This window comes from Heptranchias perlo, chromosome 20 (genome assembly GCF_035084215.1).
Source record: "Heptranchias perlo isolate sHepPer1 chromosome 20, sHepPer1.hap1, whole genome shotgun sequence".
Lineage (NCBI taxonomy): Eukaryota > Metazoa > Chordata > Chondrichthyes > Hexanchiformes > Hexanchidae > Heptranchias > Heptranchias perlo.
The window spans coordinates 24,800,676-24,822,749 of record NC_090344.1 but is presented as its reverse complement, the minus strand read 5'-3'; the positions used below and the strand labels follow the sequence as shown (position 1 = coordinate 24,822,749).

General features: G+C 44.7%; 3 non-coding genes across 3 annotated transcripts; 2 read left to right on the top strand and 1 right to left on the bottom strand.

Annotated features, from left to right (window-relative positions):
• The first annotated feature begins 6,209 nt into the window (after positions 1-6,209).
• trnap-cgg (transfer RNA proline (anticodon CGG)) lies at positions 6,210-6,298 on the top strand. Its single transcript is given in 2 exon segments — positions 6,210-6,245; positions 6,263-6,298. It is a non-coding gene; the product is annotated as a tRNA-Pro (tRNA).
• A 4,705-nt stretch (positions 6,299-11,003) lies between these two features.
• Positions 11,004-11,085, bottom strand: trnas-gcu (transfer RNA serine (anticodon GCU)). The gene has a single exon. It is a non-coding gene; the product is annotated as a tRNA-Ser (tRNA).
• Positions 11,086-20,125: 9,040 nt separating this feature from the next.
• On the top strand, positions 20,126-20,196 carry trnag-gcc (transfer RNA glycine (anticodon GCC)). The gene has a single exon. It is a non-coding gene; the product is annotated as a tRNA-Gly (tRNA).
• Positions 20,197-22,074: the final 1,878 nt, after the last annotated feature.

Sequence of the window (22,074 nt, the reverse complement as noted above, 5' to 3'; positions counted from 1 at the left end):
GGGGGAACTGTTGTTCACAATTTGTCGGTGCTGGGAGCATTGTTGTTCACAATTTATTGGTGCTGGGACCACTGTTGTTCACAATTTATCGGTGCTGGGGCCACTGTTGTTCGCAAATTATCGGTGCTGGGACCATTGTTTTTCACAATTTATCGGTGCTGGGGGAACTGTTGTTCACAATTTGTCGGTGCTGGGAGCATTGTTGTTCACAATTTATTGGTGCTGGGACCACTGTTGTTCACAATTTATCGGTGCTGGGGCCACTGTTGTTCACAATTTATCGGTGCTGGGGGAACTGTTGTTCACAATTTATCGGTGCTGGGGCCACTGTTGTTCACAATTTATCGGTGCTGGGACCACTGTTGTTCACAATTTATCGGTGCTGGGACCACTGTTGTTCACAATTTATCGGTGCTGGGACCTCTGTTGTTCACAATTTATCGGTGCTGGGACCACTGTTGTTCACAATTTATCAGTGGTGGGACCTCTGTTGTTCACAATTTATCGGTGCTGGGACCTCTGTTGTTCACAATTTATTGGTGCTGGGACCACTGTTGTTCACAATTTGTCGGTGCTGGGACCATTGTTGTTCACAATTTATCGGTGCTGGGACCATTGTTCACAATTTATCGGTGCTGGGGCCACTGTTGTTCACAATTTATCGGTGCTGGGACCACTGTTGTTCACAATTTACATTAAGAATTTGGTCACAGGAATCGGAAATGCAATTTCAAAATTGACAGACAGCATATAATTGGGAGCTATAGTTAACACAAAGGAAAAATGTGAAAAATACAGGAAGACATCACGCAAAATGGGCGTGTAAATGCAAATTAGTTTCAATATTTATTGTCTATTCCCTTGCCTTGTTTGCCCTCCCTGAATGCATTACCTCATTCTCCAGATTGAATTGCATTTGCCACTATTCTATCCACCTCTCCATTCCACTGATATGTTCCTCCAGTCTACAGCTTCCCTCCTCACCATCAACCACACGACCAATTTTTGTATCTTCTGCAAACTTGTTAATAATACGCCGTACATTTAAATCCAAATCAATGAACTGTACTACGAAAAGCAGCGACCGAGTACGGAGCCCTGCGGAACCCCACTCGAGACAGCCTTGCAGTCACAATAACACCCGTCGACCATTACCCTTTGCTTCCTGCCACTCAGTCAATTTAGGATCAACTTGCCAATTTCCCTTGGATCCAATGGGCTTTTACATTTTTGACCAATCTGCCATGTAGGACTTTGTTAAAGCCTCGCGAAAATCTATGTGGATCACAAAAAACTCACTACCCTCATCGACCTTCCTTGATACCTCCACAAAAAATTCAATTCAAACGACCTTCCCTTAACAAATCCATGCTGACTGTCCTTCATTATTCCGTGCCTTTCTAAATGAAGATAAATACTTTCCGCCGGAATTGTGCTCAATACCGAGGTTAGGCTGACTGGCCTGCAATAATTCGATCTGTCCCTTTCTCCCTTTTTGAACAACGGTACAACTTCAGCAGTCCTCCAATCCTCCGGCATCACACCTGTAGCCAGGGAGGATTGGAAAATGATGGTCAGAGCCTCCACTATTTCCTTCCTTGCTTCTGTTAACAGCCTGGGATATATTTCATCCGGGCCTGGCGATTCAGGTGGAGTGATTTGGGGACTTCCTTTCCCTCTTTGCAAAAGTTTGCACCGCAGGTCAAGATCACAAGTCCAGGTCCAAATTAGGACTACTTCCGGGTTTGAACCTCAAATCGTGAATTCGACCCCGACCCCAGAATCAAGAACGTGTCACAGACACATTCTGTGAGAGGTCTGTCCGTACAATGAAAGGGCGTTTTTGAACAGGCATTCTGATATCTGTTTCCTCCTGAACAAATACCACATTGTTATTTTGTCACTTGCTTCCACAAATTAGGTCAAACAATAAGCTGCACAAGGAACTGCTGGGAGCTGAACCAAGGATCTTCTGTTTACGAGACAGATGCTTTCACCAACTAAGCCACAGCACCAATTGACGGTAGTCCGGCCCCACCTCCTCTCATTAATATCTATCAGCAAAACTTCACTTTTGGGGGTTCAGGCCGTTTTATCTTTTTCTGCTTCGCTTGTCCGTTCACCTGTGCATTTCGATGCTGCCTGCATTTCTCGCTGTGTTTATCTTTGTGTATCCATCAGTGCGTTGATACACGGATGATTATGTGTGATTGTATTTGTTACATTAAATAAATTAGGGCTTCAGACAATTCTCGCTCTGACATTGGAGAACTATTGAGCCGAACTTTACAGCGAAGTGTTGTTTATTGTGGTGCTGAAATTAAAAAATCGTAATAGGAGCAAAAAGGGAAAAGGAGAAAAACTTGTGAGGGAAAATGCGGACAACTCTCAAGATTTTTACGAGTATATTAAGAGAAAGAAGGCCGGCTTAGAGTAATGTGCGCCGCTTGAAGACAGATGGAGGTGATATTGTAATTAAAAGTCAGGAAATGGCAGAGTTGCTAAATTTTTACTTTGCATCGGTCGTCACAGAAATGGATGAGGCTAACATACCAGAGACATGAGGAAAACTGTTAATAAATCAAGGGGATTCAGTACAAGTAAAATGATGGCAATGGAGAAAATAATTCGGCTAAAGATGGACAAATCTCCAGGATCTGATGGTTACCACCCCAGGGGATTAAAAGGAACAGGTGAGGAAATTGTACATGCTTTTGCCATGATCGATCAAAACTCTCTTGATTTAAGAATTATTATTTAACGAAGCGCATCTTGATTGGAGGCTTCTGTTTGAGAAAGATCTCGAAGTGATAATTGAGAGACAGAAAATGAAGCTGTTTGGCAGGAGCGCTGATGCTGTCGGTTGTTCGCTGCTCTCGTGTTGCACAATTGTTAAGCGTGCGTTACTGATTTATAGCAGTATGGGCTCCAGAAATGACCAGGTTGTGAGTTCGAGCGTCTTCTAAAACAATCAAACCTTTTACTCCGAACATTTTGACCGGAGTTCAAGGTACAACTGGTATGTTCCATAACGCATCTACTTCTTAGTTTTCCCATGTGGGCACTTGGGTTCCTCCGGCCTGCCGTCTTGCAATAGGAGGTGCCAGTTTATTTGTTCATCGGGGGAGAGGGGGCTTTTAGCGGCAGCTCATATGGCAAAGGGGCCGGTACGAGATCTTTAAATCTAAAGAACCAAACAAAAAATTCTTCTTTTCGTCAAGCCGATATTCATCGGTTGGAAGTTTCGTGTGGGGAAAATTTGGATGGAAAATATTCTGCCTGGTGTCACTGTTTCACGGGTGAAATTATTCAGCTTACAGATATTAATACGCTGAAAGGTCGAGAGGCCTTTTCCAGCTCCCGTGTGGGACAAGTTCAGCTTTTGAGCCGCCAGGTTAAGTGTTATTTTAATTGGTGCTAACGAATGACAAGACATTTGGCACAAACAAGAAGAATTGTAAACTCATGAGTTAACTGTCCATGTTTCTTACATTATGTTCAACAGGAACAAGGATTCTCCTCAACACGTTGCTGAGAATTTTCTCAACCGGACCTCACCCTTGCTCGACGGCGACAGGGATAATTCAGAGACCTCCCATAAATATGTACGATGGGAGCTTCTGTAGTATCGAGCCTGGGTAGCTCAGTCGGTAGAGTATCAGACTTTTAAAGTGGCTAGTGAGCTCAAGGTTCAGCTCACTACCCACTACCAACTCCCTGTCCAGGCTCCAAATTTCGGAACAGTTGGCAAGTTGTGACTTTGCAGCGTGACCTGCCATGTGTTGTCAAATCTTCGGTCGTATCTTGTTTCCCAGTGTGGGCAGTAATGCGCCGTCTGAGGCGGTTCCCGATCAGGAATTCAACATTTACAAACTAGTTTACTGTATTGATTCACTGTATTAATTTCGCAAAACTCATTAAACTCTGTAAAAAAAGACGAATACTTGTTCAAATCGCCATTAATCAACCAGTAACTTTCTGTTTCCGGCTGAAAGAAATGCTAACTTTTTTATGCGCTCATTCACAAGGCCTAATTTAGGGAGTTCACAGGGGAGGTGAAAAAGGAAATGAGAGGCACAGAGAAATATGAATATAGACTGACGGCCAGCATAAAAGTAAATCCAAAAGTCTTCTACAGGCATGTAAACAGTAAACGGGTAGAAAGGGCCGATTAGGCACGATAAAGGAGATCTACTCATGGAGGCAGTGGGGATGGCCGAGGTACCAAATGAGGACTTTACATTTGTCTTTACCAAGGAAGAAGATGCTGCCAGAGTCTCAGCAAAGGAAGGTACAGTTGAGATACTGGATGGTCTAAAAATTGATAAAGAAGAGGCACTTGAACGGCTGGCTATACTTAAAGTAGATGAACCACCACTCTGGATGGGATGCATGCTTGGTTGCTGAGGGAAGTAAGGGTGGAAATTGCGGAGGTACTGGCAATAATCTACAAACATCCTTAGATATGTGGGTGGTGCCAGAGGACTGCAGAATTGCAAAGGTTACACCCTTGTTCAAAAAAGTGTGTACAGATAAACGCAGCAACTATAGGCCAGTCAGTTTAAACTCAGTGTTGGGGAAACTTTTAGAAACGATAATCGGGGACAGAATTAACAGTCACTTGGACGAGGGTGGATTGATTAAAGGCAAATCGTGCTTAACGAACCTGTAAGAGTTTTTTGATGAGGTAACAGAGAGGAGAGATGAGGGCAATTATGTTGATGTGGTGCATATGGACTTTCAAAAGGTGTTTGATAAAGTGCCGCATGGTAGGCTTATCATCAAGATTGCGGCCCATGGAATAAAGGGGGCAGTAACAACATGAATGCAGAATTGACTAAGGGCAGGAAACAGGGATTACTGGTGAACGGTTGTTTTTCGAACTGGAGAGTTGTACAGTGGTGTTCCCCAGTGATCAGTGCTGGGACCACTGCTTTTCATGATATATATTAATGACTTGGACTTGAGTGCACAGGGCACAATTTCAAAATTTGCAGATGAAACAACACTTGGAAGGGTAGTAAACAGTGTTAAGGACAGTGATAAACTTCAAAGGATATAGATAGGCTGGTGGCATGGGCGGAGACGTGGCAGATGAAATTTAACGCAGAAAAATGCGACGTGATACATTTCGGTTGGAAGAACGAGGAGAGGCAATATAAACCCCAGGGCACAAATGTAAAAGCGGTACAGGAACAAAGAGAAGTTTATGTGTACAAATCGTTGAATGTGGCAGGGCAGGTTGAGAAAGCGATTAAAAAGCAGAAGGGATCCTGGGCTTTATAAATAGATGTTTGGAGTACAAAAGTACAAAAGTATATAAGTCAAGGTGAAACATTATAACACACTGGTTCGAATACAACTGAAGTATTGTGTCTGGTTCGGGACACCGCACTTCAGGAAAGATGTGAAGGCGTTAGATGGGGTGCAGAAAAAAATTACTAGCATAATTCCAGTGATGATGGACTTTAGTTACGTGGATAGATTGGAGAATCTGAGGTTGTTCTCCTTGGAACAGAAACGGTTTTGTGGAGATTTGATAGAGGTATTCAAAATCATGAAGGCTCTGGACAGAGGAGATGGAGAGAAACTGTTCCCATTGGCGGATGGGTCAAGAACCAGAGGACAGAAATTTAAATTGATTGGCGAAATAACCAAGGGTGAAATGAGGAAAAACTTTTTCACACAGTGACTGGTTCGGATCTGGTATGAACGACCCGAGGGCGTGATGGAGGCAGATTCAATCATGGCCTTCAAAGGGGAACTGGATAAGTACTTGAAAGGAAAAAAAATGCAGGGCTTCGGGGAAATGGTTCTAGCTGGATTGCTCTTGCAGAGAGCTAGCACGGACGCGATGACTTCTTTCCGTGCTGTAACCTTTCCATGATTCAAATCTATGTGTCGGAGGCGATGCAAAGGGAACAGAGCGTGCCACAAATCGACACAATTCTCAGAATCTTCCCAAGCAATGTAGTTTAAGAACAACGATTTCTGAAACGTCTTACTTGATAACTTAAGTCATACACTCGAAACCAATTTGGTAAAGGGAGACTAATATTGGTGATTGGAAATAGTGAGTGTACAACTTGATATTGTTGTGCACCCGAATAGAAAACGAGATTGGATGGATCGAAGTTGTCTGAAAGGATGGCTGATCGACTGTGGGACGCAACGAAATTTTACACTGACTGCACAACTAAGCTAACAGCGGCTCGTTGGTCTAGGGGTATGATTCTCGCTTCGGGAGTTTCACTGAGTAATATGCGAGAGGTCCCGGGTTCAAATCCCGGACAAGCCCTCCTGTATTGCTCCTTTTAGTGAAAAGTCACCAATTGGCTTCTGACATTTTTTCAGTGTTGCTGTTGGTCGAACTGAATTCTATCCAGAGCATGTTTGAGCTCCAGTGGACTCAATGCCGAAGTTTCGTCGGCGCAACACACGTGAAGCAAATGATGAGGAGATTGAAGCTGAATTTGGATTTTTCCCAATTCGGGCGGACATTAGATGACGGGATAGAAAGCCACATATCCAAGTTTGCCGAGGACACCAAGATGGGCAGCATAAAATTACAGAGAGGCATTAATATAATAAATGAATGGGCAAAATTGTGGCAAATCGATATCAATTTTGTCAAGTGTGAGGTCATCCGTTTTGGACCTAAAAGGATAGTTCAGAATACTTTCTAAATGGTGAAAAGCTCGAAACAGTGGAGGTCCAAAAAGACTTAGGGGTCCATCTACATACATCATTAAAATGTCATGGACAGGCAAAAAAAATAATCAAAAATGTTAATGGAATGTTGGTCTTTATATCGAGAGGACTAGAATACAAGGGGATAGGCATTATGATACAGCAACACAAAGCCCTGGTTCGACCACACCTGAAGTATTGTGTTCAGTTCTGGGCAACGCACCTTCGGAAGGATATATTGCCTGTGGAGTGAGTGCAGCGTCGATTTACTGGAATGTTACCTGGACCCAAAAAGTTAAATTACGCGGAGAGATTACACAAACTAGGGATTTACCTCGAATTTTGTTGATTAAGGGCTGATTTGATCGAACTTTTCAAAATATTAAGGGGAACTGATGGAGTAGATCGAGAAAAACTATTTCCGCCGGTTGGGATGTCTGGGACTAGGGGACATCGCCTAAACATTAGAGTCAGGACTTTCAGGAGTGAAGTTGGGAAACACCTCTGCAAGCAAAGGGAGGTAGAAGCGTGGAACTCTCTTCCGCAAACGGCAGTTGATGCGAACTGAATTGTTAATTTTAAACCTGAAGTTTTTAAGCGACACGGGGCGAAGGCGATTATCTGGAGTTTGGTCACAGATCAGCCATGATCTGTTTGAATTGCGGAACAGGCTCGAGGGGCGAAATGGCACACTAATATTCCTCAGCACCTCATTGGTGAGAATGATTCTGTATTGGCCGGAAATCGAACCAAAGTCTCCCGCATAAGAGGTGAGAATTCGACCCCTGCACAACCAATGCGCGCGTTCTTAATAGCGGCAAGTGTCCATTTGGAATCCGATCTGAACGAACATGCCGTTTACAGCTGCGGTGGCCGAGTGTTTCAAGCGTTGGACTCAAAATTCAATTGAGGTTTTCCTGCGCAGGTTTGAATTCTGCTCGCAGAGCTCCTGTTGAAAGATCACTTGAGTGATGAAATAGATTAATTGGAGCTAATTGACCGCATTTATCTCTCTCCCAGAATGAGAGATTCGACAGCGTGGCCGGTGCTTTTAATTAGTGTCTGATCTTCTCTTGCAAGATTTCAAGACCCGAGAAGGAATCTCTCCCAATCTGTAACTTAAATTCTGCTAGTTTGCAAAACCTGACATTTATACTCTTTATTTTCATTGCCTGCATCTCTCTATCTCTCCCTGTCTCTGTCTCTTATCTCTCTGTGTTGTCCCCGATAGACTTCTCAGGATTCCTTGAATGGCGAGAGCTGATCTAATCTGCAACATCAGCAGAGAAGGGGAAAGAAATAAAAGACTGAGACAGTAGGAAAAGGAAAGGTGCAACCCAGCTGATAAATTCGTCGCTAATGTCTCCACATTCATGGATCTTCGCTCTCATAGTGAACGAAAGCAGCAATTTGAGTAAAGTGTACTTATGGTGGAGTGTAAACTATGACGATGCCGAGACAGACGACAATATCGTTTCAGAGTAATTCATTCTGTAAAGTGTTACTTGATAATACAAGTCGTACATTCGAAACAAATTTGATATTGTTGAAATGATATAATTAGTGTAGAACCTGACATTGTTCTACATCGTATATCGTACAAGAAAGCGGAATTGTGTGGACAGAGCGTTCTGAAAGGATGGCGGATCGGCTGCGTCGCAGCGAAATTTTACAGTGACTGCACGGCTCTGTTGCCAGTTGGTTTTTGGGTCTGATTCTCGCTCAGGAAATGTCATTGGATCAAATCCCGGATGAGCCCCCTTGCGTCCCCATTTTTCGTCAAAAATCACCAATTGGCTTCTCATTTCCTTTCAGCGGTGCAGAAGGCAGGTTTGACTTATCTCCAGCAGAGCATGTTTGAGCACCAGAGGACAGAATGCAGAGGGTTTGTCCACGTAACACACGTAGAGGAAATGAAGATAATCTTTCTAGAAGTTGGACAGATTGAAGCCGTCACCTGAATTTATCCCAATTCAGGCGATCTCATGGGCACAGAATACAAAAGGTAAAGGATGCTGCATTGTCCTGGAAACAAACTCATGGTTTACCGCCGGCAGGCAAGAGTCCCACACTGAACCACCAATGCACACACGGCTGCAGACTGCACGTGTAACGTTGGATACATGTCTAGAACATGCAGTCTGGCAGAGTTCCCGTATGTCCACCTCGAAGATTTCACGAATTGCCTTTAAGCTGCACCTTAAATTCTGCTCAATCACAGAATTTGGAGATTGATACTATTTTTCTTTGCATGTATCTCGATATCACTGTCTGCGTTTCTTCTCTCTCTGTGTTTCCCCCTGATGGTCTTATCCGGTTTCTTTGAACGGCCAGGTCTGCAAACCCGGGCGTTCCAGAAGGGTTTCTGGAACGCCCGGGTTTCCAGAATGTCGGATCTTCAGTCCAATTGTTGGATTTCGACGGGATGAGCTTTGCGATTTTCGTCTCCGTTTTTGGAAAATATAAACCCAGATGGGTTTTCACCTCCTCGGGTCCCGTCAACTTCGGGTAATGGGAATGAACCATATCTATCACTCGGTCTTAATATCTGTATTCTCATTGCTTAAGAATTAAATTACGGGGTTACATTTATTTTGAGGACACATTTTAGAAATTAACACATAACAGACTTATTCGAAAACTAGAAGCACGTGGGATTAAATGACCGGTGTGAACGTGAGCACGTAATTAGCTAAAGGACAGGAGGCAGAGAGTCGTGGTGAACGAATGTTTTACTGACTGGAGAGAAATATGCAGTGGGATCCCCCAGGGGTCGGTATTAGGACTATTGCTTTTCTTGTTATATATACATGACTTGGATGTAGGAATAGGGAGTACCGTTTCGAAGTTTGCGGATGATACAAAACTTGGCAACGGAGAAAATATTGAGGAAGATAGCAGCAGACTTCAGGAGAACATGCACAGACTGGTGAAATGGGCAGTCACGTGACAGATTTAACGCCGATCAGTGTGAAGTGATGCACTTTTGGAAGAAGAACAAGAAGAGGCAGTATAATCTAAATGGAACAATTTATGGGGGGTTCCAAGAGCAGAGGGACCTGGGGGTTCATATTCACAAAACAGGGCAAGTTGATAAGGTAGTTAAAAAAGCGTATGGGATATTTGGCTTTGTAAATGGGGGCATTCAATTTAAATACAAGGAAGTCACACTAAACCTTTACAAATCACTGGTTAGGCCTCAGCTGGAATGTCTTGTACACTTCTGGGCACCATACTATACGAAGGATGAAAAGGGATTGAAGAGGATTCAGAGCAGGTTGACCTGGATGATACCAGGGATGAGGGACTTCAGTTATGTGGAGAGGTTGGAGAAGCTGGGATTATTCTCCTTACAGCAGAGAAGGTTAACGGGAGACATAATAGAGATATTCAAAATAATGAGGGGTTTTGAAATAGCAAGTAGGGAGAAACTGTTTCCTCTGGCAAGTGGGTCGGTAACCAGAGATCACAGATTTAAAATATTTGGCAAAATAACTAGAGAGGAATTTAAGAGATTTTTTTTTCACACAGAGGGTTTGTTAAGATCAGGAACGCACTTCCTGAAAGGGTGGTGGAAGCAGATTCCACAGGATCATTCAAAAGGCAATTGGACATGTACTTGAAGAGGACTAATTTGCAGGGTGATGGGGAAAATCTGGGGTGTGGGTCGAATTTGGACATCTCTTCGAAAAATAGCCGGCAAAGGTACGATGGCCGAATGGCCTCCTTCTATGCTGTAAGTTTCTATGATTCTATGATTACCTTCTGAATCGTTGGAATTGATAATTTTCAGTGTTGTGGAGCAAAGAAAATTATAACCATGATATTTGGATTCACCATTCCCTTATGGATATCGCAGATTATAATGTCCAGGCGGGGGTAGGTCTGAATGGGGGATAGATTGCGGTGATTGGAATGGAAGCCCAGCAGAATGAACTTGATCTCAACAGCAGACGGTGAACCTTCTTCTCGAGAGAGGATCGTCATTTCAGTTCAGAAGGAAAAAGGTATCAAGAAAATCGGGTGTAACAGATACGGGATGATCCGGGACTGACAGCACATCCCTTTTGAACAGACACAGACACTGAATGATATGGGACTGACAGCACATCACTTTTAAACAGGCACAGACACGGAATGATCCGGGACTGACAGCACATCCCTTTTGAACAGACACAGACACGGAATGATTCGGACATAAATCATAATTACGGTACGTAAGTTTCTCTTGCAGAAACCTCCGTTGGCCGTTTCGAGAAGGAAGGAACCTGACCTTCTGGATGGACTGAATGAAACAATACTGAACACAACATCGACGAGGATGGGATTCGAACCCACGCGTGCAGAGCACAATGGATTAGCAGTCCATCGCCTTAACCACTCGGCCACCTCGTCGCATGAAGAAACTCGCACAAGCTCCTTTATTCAAAATGGAAATACTGGCTATGTTGCCAAACTGAAATAAAAACAATAAATGCTGGACATCCTCAGCAGGTCAGGCAGAATCTTTAGATATAGAAACAGAGTTAATATTTCATGTAGGTGACTATCACATGAGTAATCTATTACAATCCTGACTTGCGCCTTGCAGATGGTGGGACGGCTTTGGGGAGTCAGGAGGTGAGTTACTCGGCGCAGAATATCCAACCTCTGACCTGCTCTTGTCGCCACAGTATTAATATGGCTGGTCCAGTTAACTTTCTGGTTCATGGTGATCACCAGGATGTTGATGGTGGGTGATTCCTGGAAAGATTCCATGAATGAGGGGCTTTAGTTTCATGGATAGACTGGAGAAGCTGGGGTTGTTCTCCTTGGAATAGAGACGGTTGCGAGGAGATTTAATGGAGGTATTCAAAATCATGAAGGATCTGGACAGAGTCGATAGAGAGAAACTGTTCCCATTGGCGGAAGGGTCAATGACTAGAGGACATAGATTGAAGGTGTTTGGCAAAAGAGCCAAAGGTGACATGAGGAAAAACCTTTTTACACAGCGAGTGTTTTGGATCTGGAATGCACCGCCCGAGGGGTGGTGGAGGCAGATTCAATCATGGCCTTCAACAGGGAACTGGATAAGTACTTGAAACGAAAACAAAATACAGGGCTACAGGGAAAGGGCGGGGTGGGGCGGTGGGGTCCAGCTGGATTGTTCTTGCAGAGAGCCGGTACGGACTCGATGTGCCGAATGGCCTCTTTCCATGCTGTAACCTTTCGATGATTCAATTCTATGTGTCGGGGGCGATGCAAAGCGACCGGAGCGTGACGTAAATCCACCTGCTCATGTCCATTCCCTGATAATAAATCCTAGTGTGATGCAAAGAAGAAATACATCATTATGGTACATATCTTTCATCTTATGCTCACCATAAGAGATACTTCGTTTACCAGGGGGCCATTGCACACTTTGATTGAAACATCACCTGGATCACCCCTTCCACTCCCAACACCTCCGTGCAAGAAACATTTTGGGTGGCAATTCAGACTTTGCTGATTTGTGCAAACAGATATAAGCCAGCAATGCGGAAACGCACTTCTTTGGAAAGAAGATTTTTAGGTGAGGCGGCCAAAATAAACAACTCTACCAATTGTGACAGAGATGGGATGCGAACCGACATAATCGAAAAATTGAATCCAGCATCTGAGAGAGTTAAGCTACTCTCCTACCGACCAGTACATCCACTGCTGATGAAAAAGTTCAGATGGCTGAAACCTTACCTCTGGTTCTTTCTCCACAGGCGCTGCCTGTCCTGCTGAGCGTTTCCAGCATTTTCTGTTTTCATTTTTGTGAATTCACAATGGCTTTTTTCCTGAAAACACCCAATTTGACCCAAGGACAAAGCTCACACTTCACTTTCCCCACGCGCTTTAAAGTCTGTCGTTTCTGAACAAAATCCCCTCCGCGCCGGACATTCAAAGGACCTTTCGCTCACGGCCAACCTCCTGTAATCGACACTTTTTCACCATTGCCGCTCTTCCCATTTCTCCTCATTCCTTTTCAATCGGACATTTCCACAGAACTATTAAGATCAAGCGGAACATTTCCGACCTGACTGCACCGCCCAGATTGCCAAAAGTGCACCTTTCAGCCGTCATTCGCTGCTATGCAGCGCCTCCCGTCTCTCCCCCACATCGACTGCTCGGGGAAAAGCGCCAACGACCATGAAAACAAAACCAAGTTCTTCAGTTATCATCCCCCGTGTCACAAGATACCCCATAGAAATTTCACCGAAAAGTATGCCACTGTCCTTCCGAATGCCAGTCCTGCTTTCTTAGTGCTTGTCTCTGGAGCAGTTGGGCAGATCGAAATGTAACGATTGGTTTCAAGGCACAAATGAACATTGGTGCGAGCGGGACATGTGTCCCCGAGAAACAGCGGTCGATGTGGAGCAAACTTAAAGGCGTAAGAATGTGAAAGTGAATGTTAGAGTTGGCAAGGCCGCAGGAAAGTCTCAATGAAATGGACCATGATTGTGGAAGGAAGGAAAAGCTGGAAGAAGCGGCGGGTCTGAATTTTGGATCATCCAACAGAGACACATTAGAGAACAAAAACAGGATAAAGACAAAGGTGCAGGAGGCAGAAATAAAAAGCACGAAATAAGAGGAATGAAAAGAGAGTGACTCAGTGGAGCGCGAAGAGGTACAGTCGCATAGTGGTTATGTTACTGGCTAACAAGCCAGAGGCCTGGACTCATAATCCGGGGTCACGAGTTCATAATCCCGCCATGACAGCTGTAGAATTTCAATTCAATTAATGAAAAATAAAACCTGGAGTTAAAATACCAGTATCAGTAATGGTGGCCATGAAATTACCGCCAAGCTCTTCCAGTACAGCTACAACACTGGCATCTACCCGACAATGTGGAAAATTGCCCAGGTATGTCCTGTCCACAAAAAGCAGGACAAATCCAATCTGGCCAATTACCGCCCCATCAGTCCACTCTCAAACATCAGCAAAGTGATGGAAGGTGTCGTTGACAGTGCTATCAAGCGGCACTTACTCACCAATAACCTGTTCAACGATGCTCAGTTTGGGATCCGCCAGGACCACTCGGCTCCAGACCTCATTACAGCCTTGGTCCTAACATGGACAAAAGAGCTGAATTCCAGCGGTGAGGTGAGAGTGACTGCCCTTGACATCAAGGCAGCATTTGACCGAGTGTAACACCAAGGAGCCCGAGTAAAATTGAAGTCAATGGGAATCAAGGGGAAAACTCTCCAGTGGCTAACACAAAGGAAGTTGGTAGTGGTTGTTGGAGGCTAATCATCTCAGCCCCAGGCCATTGCTGCAGGAGCTCCTCAGGGCAGTGTCCTCGGCCCAACCATCTTCAGCTGCTTCATCAATGACCTTCCCTCCATCATAAGGTCAGAAATGGGGATGTTCGCTGATGATTGCACAGTGTTTAGTTCCATTCGCAACCCATCAAATAATGAAGCAGTCCGAGCCCGCATGCAGCAAGACCTGGACAACATCCAGGCTTGGGCTGACAAGTGGCAAGTAACATTCGCGCCAGACAAGTGGCAGGCAATGACCATCTCCAACAAGAGAGAGTCTAGCCACCTCCCCTTGCAATTCAACAGCATTACCATCGCCGAATCCCGCTCCATTAACATCCTGGGGGGTCACCATTGACCAGAAAATTAACTGGACCAGCCATATAAATGCTGTGGCTACGAGAGGCTGGGTATTCAGCGGCGAGTGACTCACCTCCTGACTCCCCAAATCCCTTCCGCCATCAACAAGGCACAAGTCAGGAGTGTGATGGAATACTCTCCACTTGCCTGGATGAGTGCAGCTCCAATAACACTCAAGAAGCTCGACACCATCCAGGACAAAGCAGCCCGCTTGAATTGCACCCCATCCACCACCCTAAATATTCACTCCCTTCACCACCTGAGCACAGTGGCTGCAGTGTGCACCATCCACAGGATGCATTGCAGCAAATCGCCAAGGCTTCTTCGACAGCACCTCCAAAACCCACGACCTCTACCACCTAGAAGGACAAGAGCAGCAGGCACATGGGATCAACACCACCTGCACGTTCCCCTCCAAGTCACACACCATCGCCGTTCCTTCATCATCGCTTGGTAAAAATCCTGGAATTCCCTTCCTAACAGCACTGTGGGAGAACCTTCACCACACGGACTGCAGTGGTTCAAGAAGGCGGCTCCCCACCACCTTCTCAAGCTCAATAAATGCCGGCCTCGCCAGCGACGCCCACATCCCATGAACGAATGAAACATTAATGTGAAGACATTGGCTGCAGCAGCCGGGTTGCACCTTTACTTTTCCTACTGTCTCAATCTTTCTTTAACCTTCTCTGCTGGTGTTGCAGGTTCGATCAGGCATCGCCGTTTAAGGAAGCCTGAGAAGTCCATCAGGGGATAATACGAGAGGCAGAGATAGGGCGAGATGGAGAAATGCATGCAAAGAAAATAAAGAGAATACATAGAATCATAAAATGGTTTCAACACAGAAGGAGGCTATTTGGTCCATCGAGCCCGTGCCTGCTCATTGTAAGAGCGATCCAGTTCGTCCCACTCCCCCGCTCCTTCACGTGTGTTGCGCCTTGGAAACTTCCGCACCCTGTCCTCTGGAGCTCAAACATTCTCTGGAGACAATTCAATTCTCCCAACAGCAACACCGAAAAGATGTCGAAAGCTAATTGCTGACTTTTCACTGAACGCACTGAGACAGGAGGGGTCGTGCGGGATTGAAGCTGAGATCTCGCGTTTTTTACTTAACGCAAATCTCGAAGTAAGAATCATACCCCGAGACCCACGAACCGCTGACAGTGAAGTCGTGCAGCCAGTTGAAATGTGCGCTGCCTCCCACTGCCGATCGGCCATCCTTTCAGACCTCTTCTGTCCATCCAATCTCGTTTTCTATTCTGGTGCACAGCAATATCAAGTTGTGCATTAACTACTTCCAGTGACCAATATTAGTCTCCCTTTACCAAATTGGTTTCGACTGTACGACTTGAATTATGAAGTAAGAAGTTTCAGAATTAGTTGCTCTGAAACTACATTGCTTGGGAGGAGACTGAGAGATGCAGATGAACAGCGGATCCTTGCAGTGCATGTCCACAGATCCCACAAGGTAGCAGAACAGGTAGATAAGGTGGTTGAGAAGTCATAAAGGATACTCTCCTTTATTAGCCGAGGCATAGAATATAAGAGCAGGGAGGTGATGGACGAAATTTATAAAACAATAGTTAGGCCACAGCAAGAATACTGCGTACAGGTGTGGTCACCACATTACAGGAAAGGTGTGATTGCACCAGAGATGGTACAGAGGAGATTTAAGACAATGTTGCTAGAACTGGAGAATTTTAGCCATGAGATTAGATTGGATAGGCTGGGGTTGTTGGCTTTGGAACTGATGAGGCTGTTGGGAGATTTAATTGAGGTGTATAAAATTAAGACGGGCCGAGATAGAGTGGATAGCAAGAACCTATTTCACTTAGCAGGGAGGTCAATAATCAGGGTACATGGATCTAAGATAATCGGTCGAAGGATTAGAGGGGAGTGGAAGATTTATTTCCCACCCAGTGGGCGGTGGGTGTCGGGAAATCACTGCCTGAAAGGGTGGAAGAGGCGGAAAACTTCATCGCATTGAAAAATAAAAACTTGAATATGCACCTGAAGATCCGTCACCAACAAGATTGGGGACCAAACGCTGGAAAGTGAGCTGAGGCTCAGTACCGATTTTTCGGCCGGCACAGGCACGATGTGCAGAATGGCTTCTTTCAGTGGCCTAACTTTCTAGGATTCTATGATATGATTGCCGTCTGTCTCGGCATCGTGATAATATGCACTCTCCCATAAGTATACTTTAATCAAATTGGTGCTTTCTTTCACTGTGAGAGCGAAGAGATAAGTGTGCAGACATTGGCTGTTGCAACTGGGTTGCACCTTTACTTTTGCTACCGTCTCAGTCCTTTTCATTACCCTTCTCTGCTGGTGTTGCAGGTTAGTTCAGCCTTTGCCGTTCAGGAAGCCTGAGACGTCCATCAGGGGACACACAGAGAGGCAAGAGACAGAGACAGGGAAAGATAGAGAGATGCATGCAAAGAAAATAAAGAGTATAAATGTCAGGTTTTGCAATCTAGCAGAATTTAAGTTACAGATTGGGAGATATTGCTTCTCGGTCTTGAAATCTTGGAAGAGAAGATTGGACGCCCAATTAAAAGCACCGGCCACGTTGAAGTATCTCTCATGCTGGGAGAGAGGTAAATGTGGTCAATTAATAACAATTAATGTATTTGAGCATTGAAGAGATCTTTGAACCGGAGCACTGCGAACAGAATTGAAACCTCGGCAGGAAAACCCCATTGGAGTTTTGAGACCACCGCTTGAACCAATCGTTCATCGCAGCTGTAAACGGCATGTTCGTTCAGACATGATTCCATAGAGAAACATGCAGTTGGTGTATAAGCCAGCATTGGTGGTTCAGGGGTAGAATTCTCGCCTGCTAAACGGGCGACCCAGTTTCGACTACCGACCAATGCACGATCATCTTGCATTCTGCACCAAGGAGGAACTCCGGAAGAGGAGTCTGGTGTTTGGTCCTTCCAGCCGATTCTGCAACTCCATGGGATCATGGCTGAGTTGTAACCAAACTCTCTGTGCCCGCCTTAGCCCCATATCTCTAAATACCTTTGGTTAGCAAAAATCTCTCAATCACGGGTTTGAAATTAACAATTGAGCTCGCGTCAACTGCCGTTTGTTGAAGAGACTTCCACAATTCTACCTCCCTTTGCTTGTGGACAGTTGTCCCAAATTCACTTCTGAAAGTTGACTCCAATGTTTAGGCTCTGCCCCCAAGTCCGAGACAGGCCAACGAGCGGAAATAGTTTCGATATAACTAACTCATCAGTTCCTCTTAATATCTTGATAATTTCGATCACATCAGCCCTTAATCTACTATATTGCAGGGAATACAACCATAGTTTGTGTAATCTCTCCTCGTAATTTAACGCTTAATGTCCAGTTATCATTCTAGTAAATCTACACTGCACTCCCTCCAAGGACAGTATATCCTTTCAAAGGAGCGGTGTCCAGAACTAAACACAGTACTCCAGGTGTGGTCCAACCAGAGATTTGTGTAGCTCTAGAATAATGTCTATTCCCTTGTATTCTCGTCCTCTAAATATGTAGGCCACCATTCCATTAGCCTTTTTGATCATTTCCTGTACCTGCCCATGACATGTTAATGATCTATGTACATGGACACCTAAGTTCCTTTGGAACTCCACAGTTTCGAATTATTCACCTTTTGTAAAGTATTCTGATCTATCTTTGTGTGGTCCAAAGTGGATGACCTCACACTTGCCAAAATTGAAATCCATTTCCCACGGTTTTGGCCATTCATTTATCATATTAATGCCTCTCTGGAATGTTATGCTTTCATCCACACTGCTCACAACGCTGCCCATTTTGGGGCCATCGGCAAACTTCGATATGTCGTTCTCTATCCCATCATCGAGCATCAATGAGACCGCCTGAACTGGGGGAAATTCACATTCAGCATCAATCTCTTCAGCATCTTGAGACATTTTATTTACTTTACATGTGTTGCGTCTTGGGAACTCCATCACTCTGTCCTCTGGATCTCAAACATGCTCTGCATGTCATTCAATTCTACCAACAGCAATACTGAGAAGATGTCAGAAGCCAATTGGTGTCTTTTCACTCAAAATAGTGGGCCAGCAAGGCTCATCCTGGATTTGAACCCGTAACTTCTTGGATATTAATCAACGAAAGCCCCAAAGCGAGAATCATGCATCTGGATCAACCAAGCGCTGTTGCTTGCTTCGTGCAGCCAGTGTGAAGGTTCGCTGTCTCACAAAGCCGATCGGCCATCCTTTCAGACCTCTTCGATCCATCCAATCTTGTTTTCTGTTCCGATATGCAGTAATATCAAGTTGTACACTAACTATTTCCTGTCACCAATATTCGTTTCCCTTTACGAAATTGGTTTCGTCTGTCCGACTTGTATTATCAAGTAAGACGTTTCACAATTAGTTGCTTTGAAACTACATTGCTTTGGAGGATACTGAGAGGTGTTGATGAAAAGAGGGACCTTGGAGTGCATGTCCACAGATCCCTGAAGGTAAGAGGACAGGTAGTTAAGGTGGTTAAAAAGGCATACAAGATACTTTCCATTATTAGCCGAGGCATAGAATGTAAGAGCAGGGAGGTTATGGTAGAAATTTATGAAACTATAGTTAGGCCACAGCAAGAATACTGCATACAGTTGTGGTCACCACATTGCATGAAAGATGTGATTGCACTAGAAATGGTACAGAGGAGATTTACGACACTGTTGCCAGAACATGAGAATTTTAGCTATGAGATTAGATTGGATAAGCTGGGGTTGTTTGCTTTAGAACTGAGGAGGCTGTTGGGAGATTTAATTGAGGTGTATATAATTATGACGGGCCTAGATAGAGTGGATGGCAAGAACCTATTTCCCTTAGCAGGGATGTCAATAATCAGGTTACATAGATCTAGGATAATTGGTAGAAGGATTAGAGGGGAGCAGAAGATTTTTTTTCCACCCAGCAGGTGGTGGGGGTCTGGAAATCACTGCCTGAAAGGGTGGGAGAGGCAGAAACCCTCAGCGCATTGAAAAATAAAAACTTCAATATGCAAGTCAAGATCCGTAACCAACAGGATTAGGGACCAAACGCTGGAAAGTGGGATGAGGCTAGGTACAGATTTTTCGGCCGGCACTGGCCCGATGTGCAGAACGGCTTCCTTCTTTCGCCTAACTTTCTAGGATTCTCTGATATAATTGCCGTCTATCTCGGCATCGTGCTAACATGCACTCTACCATAAGTATACTTGAATCAAATTGGTGCTTTGTTTCACTGTGAGAGCGAAGAGACATAAGTGTGTCGACATTAGCTGCAGCAGCTGGGTTGCACCTTTACTTTTCCAACCGTCTCAGTCCCTCTTTTACCCTTTTTTACCCTTCTCTGCTGGTGTTGCAGGTGAGATCAGCCTTCGCCGTTCAAGAAAATCTGAGAAGTCCATCAGGGGTCACACAGAGAGACAGGGAAAGATAGAGAGATGCATGCAAAGAAAGTAAAGAGTATAAATGTCAGGTTTTGCAAGTTACAGATTGGGAAAGATTCCTTCTCGGGTCTTGAAATCTTAGAAGAGAAGATTGGACGCCCGATTAAAAGCACCGGTCACGTTGAAGTATCTCTGATGCTGGGAGAGAGGTGAATGCGGTCAATTAATTCCAATTAATGCATTTGAGCATTGAAGAGATCTTTGAGCCGTAGCACTGCGTGCCGAATTCAAACCAAGGCGGGAAAACCCCATTGGAGTTTGGAGACCACAGCTTGCACCACTCGGCCATCGCAGCTGCCAACCGCATGTTCGTTCAGACAGGATTCCATTTAGAAACATGCAATTTCTGCATAAACCAGCATTGGTGGTTCAGGGGGAGAATTCTCGCCTGCCACGCGGGCGACCCGGGTTCGATTCCCGGCCAATGCAAGATCTTTTTGCATTCCTTAAGTCTGGAACTCACTGCCTGAGAGGGTGGGAGAAGCAGAAATCCTCATCGGATTTAAAAAGCACTTCAATATGCACTTGAAGAGTCATAACCGACAAGACTACGGACCTAAAGCTGGTAAGTCGGGCGATGCTGGATACCTCTTTGCCGGCCGGTACAAACACGATGGGCGGAATCGCCTCCGCTGGCGTAAATTTTTGAGGTGTGGAGATGCCGGTGATGGACTGGCGTTGACAAATGTAAACAATCTTACAACACCAAGTTATAGTCCAACAATTTTATTTGAAAATCACAAGCTTTCGGAGGCTTCCTCCTTCGTCAGGTGAATGTCGGTGAAATTTTTAAGATTGTCTGATTCTCTGATATGATTGCCGTCTGTCTCGGCATGGCGATAACATGCACTCGACCATAAGAATACTTTAATCAAATTGGTGATTTGTTTCACTGTGAGAGCGACGAGACATGTATGTGCAGACATTGGCTGCAGCAGCTGGGTTGCACCTTTACTTTTTCGACCGTCTCAGTCTTTCTTTAACCTTCTCTGCTGGTGTTGCAGGTTCGATCAGCCGTCGCCGTTCAAGGAAGCCTAAAAAGTCCATCAGGCGACAACACAGGAGACAGAGACAGGGAGAGATAGAGAAATGCATGCAAAGAAAATAAAGGTTATCAATAGAATCATACAATCATAAAATGGTTACAGAACAGAAGGAGACTATTCGGCCCATCGAGCCCGTGCCGGGTCATTTTAAGAGCAATCCAGTTAGTCCAATTCACCCGCTCCTTCGGTAGCTCTGTATTTTTATGCCTTCAAGTATTTATCGAATTCCTTTTTAAAAGCCACGATTGAATCTGCTTCCACTATCCTTTCAGGCAGCGCATTCCAGATTATAACTACTCGCTGGGTAAAGAAGTGTTTCCTCATGTCGCCTTTGGTTCTTTTGCCAATCACCGTAAATCTGTGTCCTCTGGTTCTCAACCTTTCCGCCAATGGGAACAGTTTCTCTTTATTTACTTTATCGAAGCCCTTCATGATTTTGAACACTTCTATCAATTCTCCTCTTAACGTTCTGCTCCAAGGAGAACAACTCCAGCACGGGGTAAATGCGATCAATTAGCTTCAATTCATTAATTTGAGCATTAAACAGCTCTTTAAACGTTACTGTGAAATTATGGTAGCGTGGCCTCGCGGTCTAAGGTGTTAAATGCGTGGGTTTGAATCCCGCTGCTTTTAGAATTTCTGCCAATGTTTATTTTGTTCTGCTCACAGAAATCCCGATTGTAGTGCGATGGAGCAGAGGATGTGAAAGGAGCTGAAAGTGTAACTGCAGATATTATTTTCATCATGGGGACAGGACACGTTTCCACAGGTAAGGGCCTCTCACCTTAATATTATTTCCAGCTGTGTGGGACAGGTGATCAGAGTGACCGGGCTCTAGCGGAGCAGTCAGTGGACGCTCCTTAACTGACAGTACAGGGTCGGGAAATGGCGAGGTTGTTGGTTGAGTCTCACCAAGATCAACGAATCCTTTTCCTTGTGAACATTTCGAACGGAGCTGAACGTATAATTGAGTGTTCCAAAATGCATCAATTAGTTGTATCGCCACGTGGTTCCTCTTGTTGCAATATCAGATGAGATATTTCGTGTTATTAGTTTACAGGAGGGAGGCTGCGGTATTGGAGCCGCAAACTATGATTTTGATCAATCTACTAATTTTGGGATTTAGCTTGAGCTTTAAAACAGCGCGTTAGAACGCTCAGCCACGATACTTTCCATCTTGCAATCATCAGGAGCTACTTTCACAGGAATAGAATTACTGCAAGCAAGAATTATACCCCTCAAGCACCAATGCCCGAAAAGC